Below are 13,568 nucleotides of genomic sequence, written 5' to 3' on the forward strand. Positions count from 1 at the left end.
CTGTGAAGGCCTTCAAAATGCTGGCGGAAGCGGACGAGGAACCTCCGGTCTTTCACAAAGCCATGGTGGCCGGCGAGGAACCTCCGGTCTTTCAACGTCTCATGACGAAGAGGAAGAGGAGACGGCCGATGAAGAGACTCGGGCCGATGACGACAGCATCCCTCCTACTGAATAGAACTTATAGCCTAGTTGTAACTTGGTCGGAGACCATTTTGTACTTAGTTATTTTGTTTTTCTATTTTTTAGGCTGTAATCCTTTTGAAAATATTAATATATATATCAGAACTTTCTTGTCCAATCTTGTTCTTGTTTGCTAAGTACCATAATGACTCGTCTAATTCTGAAGATCAATGATTTCTAAATAAACATATCTCGTCCAATATTGTTACGATTGATGGACGAATTGCATCTGTAATCTATTCCAATACTTGTCTAATTTTCAAGTGTTGAAGTTATTCGTCCATGACTATAGAAGTGCTTTAATTTGACAATAGTTCTGATGTTTATTGCTTACTGGACGAATCTTGTTTTCAAAACTTCACAATTGTTGGTACTGTTCGGCTGACTTAAGAGACGTCAAGAGATTTTAACCTTAATGTTTTTTATGCTAGGTACCATGCTATCCTGTGCAATTCATCATTCCTTTAGGCAAGGCTATTTAGATGGCAATTCGTTTTATTTTTTACGACAACTGCTGCTTTTTCTTTTTCTTGGACAGACTCAACTTTAGCCGAAACCTTGAATCTTTATATCTTGGCTCTACCCCCTTCTTGGATAAAGTAGATGTTATTATGGATCCCCTTTGTTCCAAGAAGGAAAACGACCATTATTATCAATGATTTCTTGAGGAAAAAAGCATTCAGGGGAACGGTGGCCCCACCAGCTCTCGTTATTGTTTATTTGTAATACCTCTTTCCTTTACTAAGGTAGTTATTACCTGGATGACCTTATGGTTGTAAGTAAGATCCCTTTACTAAGGTTTCTTAATTCCGGCCATCTTCTTTTAGCAGATTAATGTTACTCTTTCTAGAGTTTATCAATTGAATGCCATTCGTCATGTGACAAACCTTATAGATCTGTAACATGTTTGGTCGGTCTCCTTGTTGAAGCACTGTGCACCAAGGAAATTCTCCTTGTTTTACTGATATTTTGGACGTTTTTGTTTTATTTACTTTTTTACCTAGTTAGAATTAGTTATTGTAACAGGCATGTTTTTGAAAGCGTTTATTAAAAGCTAATCATAATTACTAAGTTAATTATTTTTCAAATACTCTTATTTTTTTTTTAGCTGGAGTATATAATTATATTGTCGTGTTTGCAGTGTATTTATTTAATTAATTTTATGAGATTATTACTATTACTATTATTATTATTTTATATTTTGGGTTTTGTACAATTAGTTGAGCGGTTTTTTCGCAAATTAGAAAACCATATTCAGTTTCATTCTCGAACCATTCGACCTACCTTGCTGTTTAATGAAACCCAAAACCCTCCCCAATTACTTCTTTCTCTCTCGTGTCGAGAAAGTATACTCCTATATCCGGTATAGAGAAATTTTTCCCATACCAGATACTTGATATGATTAGATGTAGCTCAGATATGATTTAATAATTAACTGATATGATAAGATATTGTGAGGATATAATATAAGATTTCAACTAACACCCCCCCCCAAAAAAAAAAATAAAGAAAAACAAAAAATTTATAATTTTTTAATATTACTTTTGTCATCAAAGTTACATAAATGTTATGATATTGACACATACCCGGTATGGGTATATCATTGCTCCTCCCGTGTCTTCTATTTCCAAAACCCCAAAACTGAAAACCCCAAAACCTCACACTCTCTTTCCTCTCTCGGTAAAACCCCGACCCCCTTTCACCCTCGCTCGCTCACCTTTGCTTGCCTTCTTGCCAGTGTTCCCGAAGCTCACCAGAGCTCCCTTCCTCCTTTGTCTTGCGGCTCGCGCGGTTCCCCGACCCTGTTTCTTTATATTTCAATCTTCCTCCTCTGGTTCGTGGTTTGTTATGGCTAACTGCTGCATCGACAATTGACAAACAGTCGTCGGAATCTCGCCGTTGGCACCGCGCTGTTGTCCCTCAGCCTCACAAAAGCTTCGAAAACCCTTCCATCCCTTTGTTCCCTTGTTCATGCTCGCGCTACTGCTGCTGTCGTTGTTGTTCGGTTGCCGCCGCTTTTTCCTCTCCCTTGCGTGTGCTGTTGTTGTTCTACTACCGCGGTCGTTTTACGCTGCTGTCGTCGCCACCTCGGTGTTGGTGGTACACCGAAGTTACTAACCCTACTTATGAGTTGTTACGTCTGTTATCAATTATCAATTTGATTTCTAGTTTTTGAATCAATTTACCAATTTGATTGTGGATTGTTGTTGTTGTGGTGGTGGTTAGTGTTGCTATGGTTATAGTTGATGATGTTGGATTAGTGTTGTTGTGAATTGATATATCAACTTGATTTGTATTTGTGTTGGTTGATTGAACAAATATGGCACTTTGGTTGTGAATTGGTTGTGACAAACTCAAATTGGAGTAGCTACTTCACTTTATTAATAAACATAGTTAATGTGTTGTTGGTTGTGGTCAAGAAGTATGATTAGAAATTCTTAAGTTAGTTCAATAAAACTTAATAGTTTCATTTGATAAATGGGAAGCCTTATTCTTTTTTTTTTTTGAAAGAGAATTTCATTAATTGAAGGCCAAACGACATCTACAATAGGTATTAATGTAAAACAAGATACAATTAAACAAGACTAAATCAAATTCGTCTTCGAAGAAACTACAATAAACCAGATCGAACAATACAGCACAGCCCCCTGGTATTTGCTTAATCAAGCAGCTATTGATGAGGAAGTCTATCATTCTGATATAGTTTGTGTTATTTCCCTAGGAACACTACAAGAGCGGGGGTGAATTGTAGGTGTAGAAATAAACGTAACTTTTTGCGGAAATTTAAACTTAAACGAATAAACAAGCTAGAGGAACACAAGGGATTTTTACGAGGAAAAACTTCTTGGGCCCAACAAGAAGAAACAACCTCGACCACTAGGGATTTTAAACTCAACTCTTTCACTAATTAGGCCAAACAACTTTGTTACAACCTAATTCTAACTCGAGCCACACCTTGAGTTCCTAAACTCAAGTTCCTGAGCCACTGTTCCCTTAACAGTAGTTCCTCTCAACTTCACTCGAAGTTTTCTCACTCATACAAGCTTACTCAAAGCCTTCTCTCTTACAGAACTTCACTCAAAGTTCCCTTACCCCAAAAACCAAAATACAATTGATCGAAATAAGCTTAGTGGAATTAGAGTAAGAAAGCAAAGAACAAATGGCTATTATGAGAGAATGAAGGCACTGACACTTAATTAGTTAAACTCACTTAATTACTTAGTCAGACACACTTTGGAACTTATTAGACTTATATATTATAGTGAAATCACAAAGAACGTGGAGATTAAAATCGATTCATGTTAAGTCCATTAACCCATGATGTTCCTTCCCCTAAGGAACACGTTTCTCATCATGTCCCATGATCCCATGATACTTATGAACGTGGATATTTTAGCACATACTCCTAAGATTAGGAGTTCCTTGAGTTTATCCGAAAATCAGTTTTATAAAAATTTATTTTAAAACTGAATTTTTAATCTTTAAGAAAATATTATCTTTAAAAAATCTTTCTAAAACCGGATATTATTTTCTATTTTTTCCGAAAAAAAAATCTTTTCTTAAAAAGATTTTCTTTTTAAAACTGATTTTCATTTGAATTAAAAACTAATTTCCTATAATTTAGGCATGACTTACTCAATTCATACATTTTAACCGTTATACTTTGCACGCCTAAGTCTAGTTCCTTTTATTAACAAGTTCCTTTAACATATCGTTTAGTGCCACTTAGTTTGTTCCTTAAAGGAACAAACTCTCATTCTCAAATAGACTGCCATAGTTCCTTACCATTCTTTCTTTGTTCCTTTACATTGGAACTAGAAAATAAAACGCCTAGCTTCTATTCTTCTTGATCCAATGCTTGCTCCAGTATCAACATAGAAACTTCTTTACTTAGCCTTTGAAATCCTCTCTTCTTCCTTGACTTCTATTCTCCAGTTCCTTTCATTGATACCTTAGACACCATACACTTAAAGAATTCATTAGTTCACTACTTAGTTTGTTCCTTTGTTTCTTTGTCATCATCAAAACTAGGGTTCAACAATTTCCCCCTTTTTGATGATGACAACAAAGGTACAAACTAAGGAAATAACAAATAATATAAGTGAATGAAAAAAATAAAACAATAAAGAAGAAAATGAAAAATAAAACACAATTATTAAGTAACTAATGTTTGATTTTTCATTTACCTTAACCTATTTTTGATTTTTCATTTACCTTATCCTAATTTTTAATTTTTAATTTTTCAATTTATTTTTCAGTTATGTACAGTTTGTTCCTTAAATCCTTTTCCCCCTTTGTCATCCTCAAAAAGAATAGACTCTGCATGTATTGATGAATTGTTTAACACCTTAAGACCAATATGCAAGCACCATTGTGGTTAAGTTAGAATCAAAGAGTAAACTTGCTCAAACATCAATCACATAATACTAGCCATTCCAAGGAAGAAATTATGCAAATATCAAAACACAGACATAATAGCAAAAGTCATTGTTATATATAGCACTTGTTCCAAAAAAACAAAGAAAGAAAAGAAAAAGGATAAACAAAAGTGTGTTCCTTGAAAAGGAAAACAGAACAAAAAAACTAAGAAAGGGAAGGGGAATGGTGTTCCTCTACAACTCTTCTTCAACCACATCCTCCAACTTCTTCATACCCCCATGATTGTGTCCAACTGTTCCTTCAACTCCTCCAAGCTAGGGCCATAGTATCCATCTTCTTTTGTTCGCAACACCGTATCACTAATCTTCATAAGACTTACATTTGATCAGTTTTAGCATCCAAAGTCCATGAAGATGATTATAAATTTTATCATATGTTGTGCAGGAAGACAAACATCATTAACCCACTACAGTCATCCGGAGACTTGTTCCTTACCCTTGGAACAGAGGCAGAGGATGGTTTTGGAGGAACTGGAGGAGGTTGATGGAAGGCTCATCATTTCCGGAATGGAAACAGAGGGAAGGGTGTAAATGGGAGGAAGAAATGGTGGTGTTGGTGGAAGAGTTGTGGAGGTGGAAGCAAAAGGTTTGGTCCTTTTATTTCATCCTTAACTGCTCAAAACTGGAAGGAACAGAGAAGGATGAGGGAGAAATGGAGGTATTTTGTGAAAGGAACAGAGAGTTTGGGATGGTGGTGGAGTGGTTCCTTGAGAGTGAGGTTCCTGTTCCTCCATCCGAAAGGACTAAAGAGGAGTCCTTGTTGGAAGGAACAGAACAGAATGAGCAATTTTCAACGATGCTCTTCCTCACTCTCTAGGAACAGAGGTTAGGCTTTGGCAATGTGTTTGCGCCTCTTTGGTTTGGTTCCTCCGGCTTAGGAACGGTTCTCCAAGATACATCATCATCTTTTCTCAATTCAACCTTAGGCTTTTCTTTTCTTGAGGAACTTGGAGCTATTCTCCTTGAATAGTAGCTCCTTCTTGGACAGAAAGACCAAGTCCATTAGATCTTCTCATTCAAGATGTTCCCTTGTTTGACTCCTAGTGGTCCAACCGTAGTCTTACTTCAAATGTATGAAGAGAGAGTTATCAAGGCCCATACCAATACACAATTGATTCTCAATACAGTGGGTAAGATGTTGATAAAGAGAGAAGGGAATTGATTTGATGTGGTGGTCAACAAAACATGTAACACATATCAAGAGACCCACTTCATTCCTCTTTTCAGTCGAGGAATGAGTGCTCTCCAACCAAGTTAAAAATTTTGTGAAGGGAGAGAGTAGGTTATGGTTTATTTGTTTTGACCAGCAGTTCCTCCAAAATATTCAAATTTTGTCTGAGGAAAATTCGGAAAAGAAACAGTTCCTTTCCTTTAAAATACAAATCAGTTCCTTTGCAAGGAACTTCCCAACTTTCCCAATGTGGCTTGATTAAACTTAATTTTCTTTCCTCTAACCTCAGTTGTGCAAGTCCATACATTTGTAAAATTGCACAAAATTCATCCATAGCTAAGGAACAAGGCATTGTAAAGGCGAATTCAAACAAGAATTCCATGCCTTGTTCCTTTAGAATGTGAGTTAATTCTGAAATTCTACTTTATTTGCCCATTCTAAATCTACACAAAAACCCAAACATACCTAGATTCACTTCTTGACCCGTTTCTTGGAAGAGAAGAAACAGTTCCTTTGGAAGGAACAGGGTGCATTCTTCTTCCCCCTGAGTTGTTCCGGGGTTTCTTCTTCATCATCTTCCCCAATAATTTCTTCTACGCATGCTCCTTCTGGAGATTCTAATTGTTGTTCTTATGGGGTTTCTTGAATTTGTCGTTTCAAGGGTTTTGGTAGGAGAAGAGAATTTTCCATTTTTAGAGTTTGGATTTTTGATGTTGGAAAAGGAGAGTTTCTTGAGTTTTTGCCATGATTTGAGAAGAGTTTGAGGTTTTTATGGAGTATAAGAGGTGTAGATTTTCGGCTATGGTGAAGATGAAGGTTGAGGAACACGGTTTCTTTAATGTGAATTAAGAGGAGTTTTGCATGTAAAGTGTTTTGACACGCGGGAAAAAATAAAACAAATAAAAAAAAGAAAGAAAACGAAAAGATGATAATGAATCAAGATTTAATTAAATCTGATTCCCTTTTATTTTTGGATTTTTCGGATTTTTATGAAGTTTTAATTTTTGAAAGAAAATAAATGCTAAGGAACTTGTGCTATAGGAACAACTAATGCTACATATCAATGTCCTTCATATCATGCATGTTTCTTACCTTAGGAACAGTAAGGGGAGTATTATGTGACATTTGTGAGTTGTTTAATTCTTTGAATTCATGTTTATGTTTTGTAACATTCCAATTTGCAATGGTCTTAGGCAATTAAACACAATTATTTTTAGCACACAAAGTCACTCAAATTGATTCAAACATGGGGGAATGACATAGGAACAATCACTTAATTTTTATTAACCCTAACTCAAGCCTTAATTTTTCATATCTATCTCTTTGCAAAGGCTTAGTTAGATATCAGCAATCTGATTCTCAGTTTGACAAAACTCAAGTTTAATCAAACCTTTTTCAACATTTTCTCTTAAAAAGTGATGTCTGATATGTATATGTTTACTCTAGAATGATGCACTGGATCTTTAGAATATATAGCACTTGTATTGTCACAATAAATAGGAACACATTCAAAGTTTATTCCATAGTCACTAAGTTGTTGTTTTATCCAAAGCATTTGAGAGCAACATGTAGCAGCAGCTACATATTCTGCTTCAGCAGTGGATAAAGCAACTGTGTTTTGTTTCTTGGTACTCCAAGAAACTAAACTATGACCAAGGAATTGTGCCATACCTGAGGTGCTTTTCCTATTTACAAGATCTCCAGCATAATCTGCATCTGCATATCCTTTTAGTTCGAATGTATCACTTCTTGGATAGTAGAGTCCAAGATCATCTGTTCCTTTAAGATATCTAAGAATTCTCTTCACAGCAGTAAGGTGAGACTCCTTTGGATTTGCTTGAAATCTAGCACACAAACCAACACTGAAAGCTATGTCTGGACGACTAGCAGTTAGATACAAAAGTGAACCAATCATTCCTCTATATTTTGTTTGATCAACACTTGTTCCTATGGAGTCTTCATCTAATCTAGTTGAAGTTCCCATAGGAGTGTGATTTATCTTTGAATTTTCGAGGCCATATTTCTTTAATAGTTCCTTTATGTATTTTTGTTGGTGAACAATTATCCCCTTTTCAGTTTGTTTGATTTGTAGTCCAAGAAAGAAATTTAACTCACCCATCATACTCATTTCAAATTCATTCTCATGAGACTTGAGAATTCTTTGCACAATGTTTCATTAGTAGCTCCGAATATGATGTCATCAACATATATTTGAACAAGCAAAAATCAGTTCCTTTAGATTTTAGGAACAAGGTTTTATCAACCTTTCCTCTTTTAAAATTGTTTTCTAAAAGGAACTTTGATAATCTCTCATACCATGATCTAGGTGCTTGTTTTAACCCATAAAGAGCTTTATCAAGCTTGTAGACATGATTTGGGAGATTATTATTTTCAAACCGGGGGTTGTTCAACATATACATCTTCTTTAGATAGCCATTTAAAATGCACACTTAACATCCATTTGATATATTTAAATCCCATGTAAGCAGCAAATGCAATTAAAATTCTAATGGCTTCTAATCTAGCTACAGGAGCAAAGGTTTCTTCATAATCTATTCCTTCTTGTTGATTATAACCTTTTACTACAAGTCTAGCTTTGTTTCTTACAATGGTTCCATATTCATCTAGTTTGTTTCTAAACACCCATTTTAAGCCAATTACTTTTTGTTGTTTAGATGAGGAACTAGATGCCATACCTTGTTTCTTTCAAACTCATTTAATTCAGCTTGCATGCAGTAATCCAATCAGAGTCAGTTAAGGCTTCTTCATGATTTCTTGGTTCCATCATTGATAGGAACGCATGAAATGCACAAAAGTTCCTTAACTGAGATCTAGTTTGCGTACCTTTGGATATGTCGCTGATTATGAGTTCCATGGATGTGACTTTTGTTGATCTCCAAGGTTTTGGTTGAAACTCTCTTATAGGAACATGTTGTTCCTCATGAGTTCCTTGAGTAGATGAGGAACTCTGTCAGTTGTTCCTCTGTTAGCCTCGGTGGACTCAGTTCCTTCATTTGAGAAGGAACATCTTCTCCTCCTTGAGGAACAGGAACATCATTGATGATTATTTTCAAATTCCTCGTTCCTTTCCTCTTTCACTTCTTCTTCTTCTTGTGAATCTGCTTTTTCACTTGGTTGTGCAACCCATTCTCATAGTCATCAACCTGTATGCTTGGATTTATTTGTCAGATTCATCAAAGATTATGAATGCTTTCTTCAACACACATAGTTCTCTTGTTATATACTCTATAAGCTTTACTATGTGAGGAGTATCCTAAAAATATTTGCTTCATCACTCCTTGCATCAAATTTTCCAAGATTATCTTTTCCATTATTATGCACATAACATTTGCAGCCAAATGTTCTAAAATAGGTGATATTTGGTTTCTTTCCAAAATAAAGTTCATAAGGAGTTTTATTAATGATAGGTCTCATCATGGCACGATTAATTATGTGACAAGCAGTATTAACAGCTTCAGCCCAAAAGTTCCTTGGAAGTTCACTAGCAATTAACATGGTTCTAGACATTTCCTCCAAAGTTCTATTTTTCCTTTCTACAACACCATTTTGTTGTGGTGTTCTAGGGGCAGAAAAATTATGATCTAGGCCATTATCTCTGCTTAAGTCATCAAATTTATAATTTTCGAATTCTTTGCCATGATCTGATCTAATGTGCATTATTTTATGACCACTTAAGTTTTGAACTCTTTTAGCAAAGACAAGGAACTCATCATAAGTTTCATCTTTACTAGAGAGAAAAATAACCCAAGTTACCTAGAGTAGTCATCTACAATCACAAGTACATACCTCTTTCCACTTCTGCTTTGAATTCTCATGGGTCCACATAAGTCCATATGAATTAATTCTAATGGTTTAGTGGTACTTACAATCGTTTTAGATTTGAAAGAGGATCTTACTTGCTTACCTCGTGCACATGCATCACAAACTTGATCAATATGAAATTTTATGGATGGTAATCCTAAAACAAGATCTTTTGATCTAAGTTTCTCAAGTAATGAAAAGCTAGCATGTCCTAGACGCTTGTGCCAAAGAAGTGAATCATCTTCAATAACACTAAGACAAGTTAAATTGATTTGAGGAACAAGGTCTAGATCCACAATGTATGTGTTCCCTTTCCTTGTTCCTTCCAAGATAACCTTCTTAGTTTTAATGTTGATGATCAAGCATTTTTCTTTATCAAATTTTACAGTATTTCCTTGTCACAGAATTGAGAAACTTAATAGATTATGTTTTAGACCTTCAACTAAAAATACATTTTCAATGGAGTTAGTGGTGACTTACCAACCTTACCCATGACAACTATGTTACCTTTCTTATTATCACCAAATGTTACACTTCCACCTTCATAGGTTGTGAGTGAGAGAAACTTCGTTTTGCCTCCTGTCATGTGCTTGGAACAACCACTATCGAGATACCATGTGTTGTTCCCCCTCACTCCAACCTGCAAAAATCAACTAGTGTTAGTTGTAGGAACCCCATCTTTCGTGGGTTCCTGTTCTTGACTAGGATTTGTTTTGACAACCCATTTTTTCTTACTTATTGTCACATTTTTCCCAATCATCTCAGATTTTAGTTGACATTGATTTATGTAATGACCTACCTTGCCACAATACATACATAAATTGTCACTAGGTAGATCAACATATTTCTTTGTCTTGTTCCTTTTCTTGTAGTTTTCAAAACCAAGACCTTTCTTCCTCTTGGTCTGTGGTTTCTCAATCCACTTAGGAACTTTCATGATTTTGCCTCTGTTCCTTGCGACAACCAGTTCCTTTTTAAGATTACAGATCTGTTCCTTTAAAATTTTTCTCTTTATTCAATTTTCAATCTCAGATCTGTATCCTTTCAAAGGGTTGATCTTATATCAAAGGAACTCAGAACAGGGACAAACTCCTTCAAGTGTGAAATCTCTAAATTAATTAGATAATTTTCATTTTTCAAACTTTCATAATATTCTTTGATTTTTAAGTTTTTATCAAATAAATCAAAGAATCTTGTTTCAACATCTGTTCTCATTTTCTTAAGCCATTCTATGTGTTCCTTGCAACCTTTAAGGCTTGTTCCGTTTGTTACGTTTTTCACGTTCATCTCTACATTCAAGAATTGCATCATAAAGAAGATCATATATTTCAGCCTAGTTTTCCATCTAAGTCTGACTCAAGACCATGTTGACTTACCTCAACTTTTTCTTCATCTTCTTTTTCGTCAGTGTTTGCCATGAGGCAAAGGTTTGCTGTTTCTTCAGGTTGTTGTTCCTCTTCTTCTTCTGTCTCTGAATCTCCCCAAGCAACTATCATAGCTTTGCGCACATTTGCCTTAGAGAAAGGTGTCGTTGATTCTTTGTTCCTTTCAGCAAAGCGTTCCTTGTTCCTTTCTTTGGTTTTGTCATTTTCCCAAAGAGGACATTCCTTGATGAAGTGATCTGTACTACCACATTTATGACAAGCAGCTTTGTTAGAAAATTTCTTAGTTTTACCTTTGAAGTTTCCATTCTTCATGTTCCTGTACATCTTTCGAAATTTTCGAACCATGAGGGCTGCTTCTTCTTCTTCTAAGTCCGAATCATCTTCATCATCTGCTTTGAGAGCAATTGATTTTGATTTGGAGCTTTCACCATATTCAGTATCAAGGTGAAGCTCATGAGTCATAAGTGACCCTGCCAGCTGTTCTAAGTTGAACTTAGTGAAGTCTTTTGTTTCTTGAAGAGCAGTGACTTTAGCCATCCATCTGTCCTTAGGAAGACTCCTAAGAACCTTTCGAACCTGTTCCTCAGATGAAATAAACTTTCCAAGAGAAGCCAACTCATTAATAATGTTAGTAAAACGAGTAAACATGTCTCGGATGCTTTCTTTAGATTTCATGCAGAACAGTTCATATTGATTCATAAGTAAATCAATTTTCGATCTTTTAACTTCATTAGTTCCTTCTTGGGTTACTTCTAGTAAATCCCATATTTGCTTTGCGGATTTGCATCCCATGATCCTATTATGTTCATGGGGTCCAAGTCCACAATGCAACAGTTTAATAGCCATGGCATTTACTTCCATTTTTTCAAAATCAGATTTGTCATAATCAGAGGGGTTTTAGAGTTACCTCATTTTTGTCATTTGTAGTTGTGACTTCGAAATCACCAACTTCAATGACTCTCCATACCTGATAATTTTCAGCTTTGATGAATATCTCCATGCGGTTCTTCCAATAGTTGTAGTACTTCCCATTGAACATAGGAGGCCTTTGAGTGGAATAACCTTCTTCAAGTTTCTCGGTGGTATTCATTGTTCCTTGGATCTTTTTCTCAATAGGGTTTCCTATCTTACGTGAGTTCTAGCTCTGATACCAATTGTTATTTCCCTAGGAACACTACAAGAGGGGGGTGAATTGTAGGTGTAGAAATAAACGTAACTTTTTGCGGAAATTAAAACTTAAACGAATAAACAAGCTAGAGGAACACAAGGGATTTTTACGAGGAAAAACTTCTTGGGCCCAACAAGAAGAAACAACCTCGACCACTAGGGATTTTAAACTCAACTCTTTCACTAATTAGGCCAAACAACTTTGTTACAACCTAATTCTAACTCGAGCCACACCTTGAGTTCCTAAACTCAAGTTCCTGAGCCACTGTTCCCTTAACAGAGTTCCTCTCAACTTCACTCGAAGTTTTCTCACTCATACAAGCTTCACTCAAAGCCTCTCTCTTACAGAACTTCACTCAAAGTTCCCTTACCCCAAAAACCAAAATACAATTGATCGAAATAAGCTTAGTGGAATTAGAGTAAGAAAGCAAAGAACAAATGGCTATTATGAGAGAATGAAGGCACTGACACTTAATTAGTTAAACTCACTTAATTACTTAGTCAGACACATTTGGAACTTATTTAGACTTCAATATTTATAGTGAATCACAAAGAACGTGGGAGTTAAAATCAAGTTCATGTTAAGTCCATTAACCCATGATGTTCCTTCCCCTAAGGAACACGTTCTTCATCATGTCCCATGATCCCATGATCTTATGAACGTGGATATATTTTAGCCACAACTCCTAAGTTGGAGTTTTCTATTTATTCATAAAACAGATTTATTATTAAAACTGAATTTTTAATCTTTAAGAAAATATTATCTTTTAAAATCTTTTAAAACCGGATAATTATTTCTTATTTTTCCGAAAAACAAAAATCTTTTCTTAAAAGATTTTCTTATAAACTGATTTTCATTTAGATTAAAAACTAATTTCCTATAATTTAGGCATGACTTACTCAATTCATTTAATTTACCGTTATACTTTGCACGCCTAAGTCTAGTTCTTTTATAACAAGTTCCTTTAACATATTCGTTTAGTGCCACTTAGTTTGTTCCTTAAAAGGAACAAACTCTCATTCTCAAATAAACTGCCAATGTTCCTTACCATTCCTTACTTTGTTCCTTTACATGGAACTAGAAAATAAAACGCCTAGCTTTATTCTTCTTGATCCAATGCTTGCTCCAGTATCAACTATAGAAACTTCTTTACTTAGCCTTTGAAATCCTCTCTTGACTTCTTCCTTGACTTCGTATTCTCCTAGTTCCCTTCATTGATACCTTAAAAATCATACACTTAAATAACTCATTAGTTCACTACTTAGTTTGCATCTTTGTTTCTTTGTCATCATCAAAACTAGGGTTCAACAGCGGCTATTGTTAATGTTTATTCAGTATTTGAATATAAATATCGATATTGGTTTCCTAATTAAGAAGCATATCGTGGTAAGTTATTCTGACGT

The sequence above is a fragment of the Beta vulgaris genome, chromosome 1 (assembly GCF_026745355.1).
Source record: "Beta vulgaris subsp. vulgaris cultivar EL10 chromosome 1, EL10.2, whole genome shotgun sequence".
Taxonomy (NCBI): Eukaryota; Viridiplantae; Streptophyta; class Magnoliopsida; order Caryophyllales; family Amaranthaceae; genus Beta; species Beta vulgaris.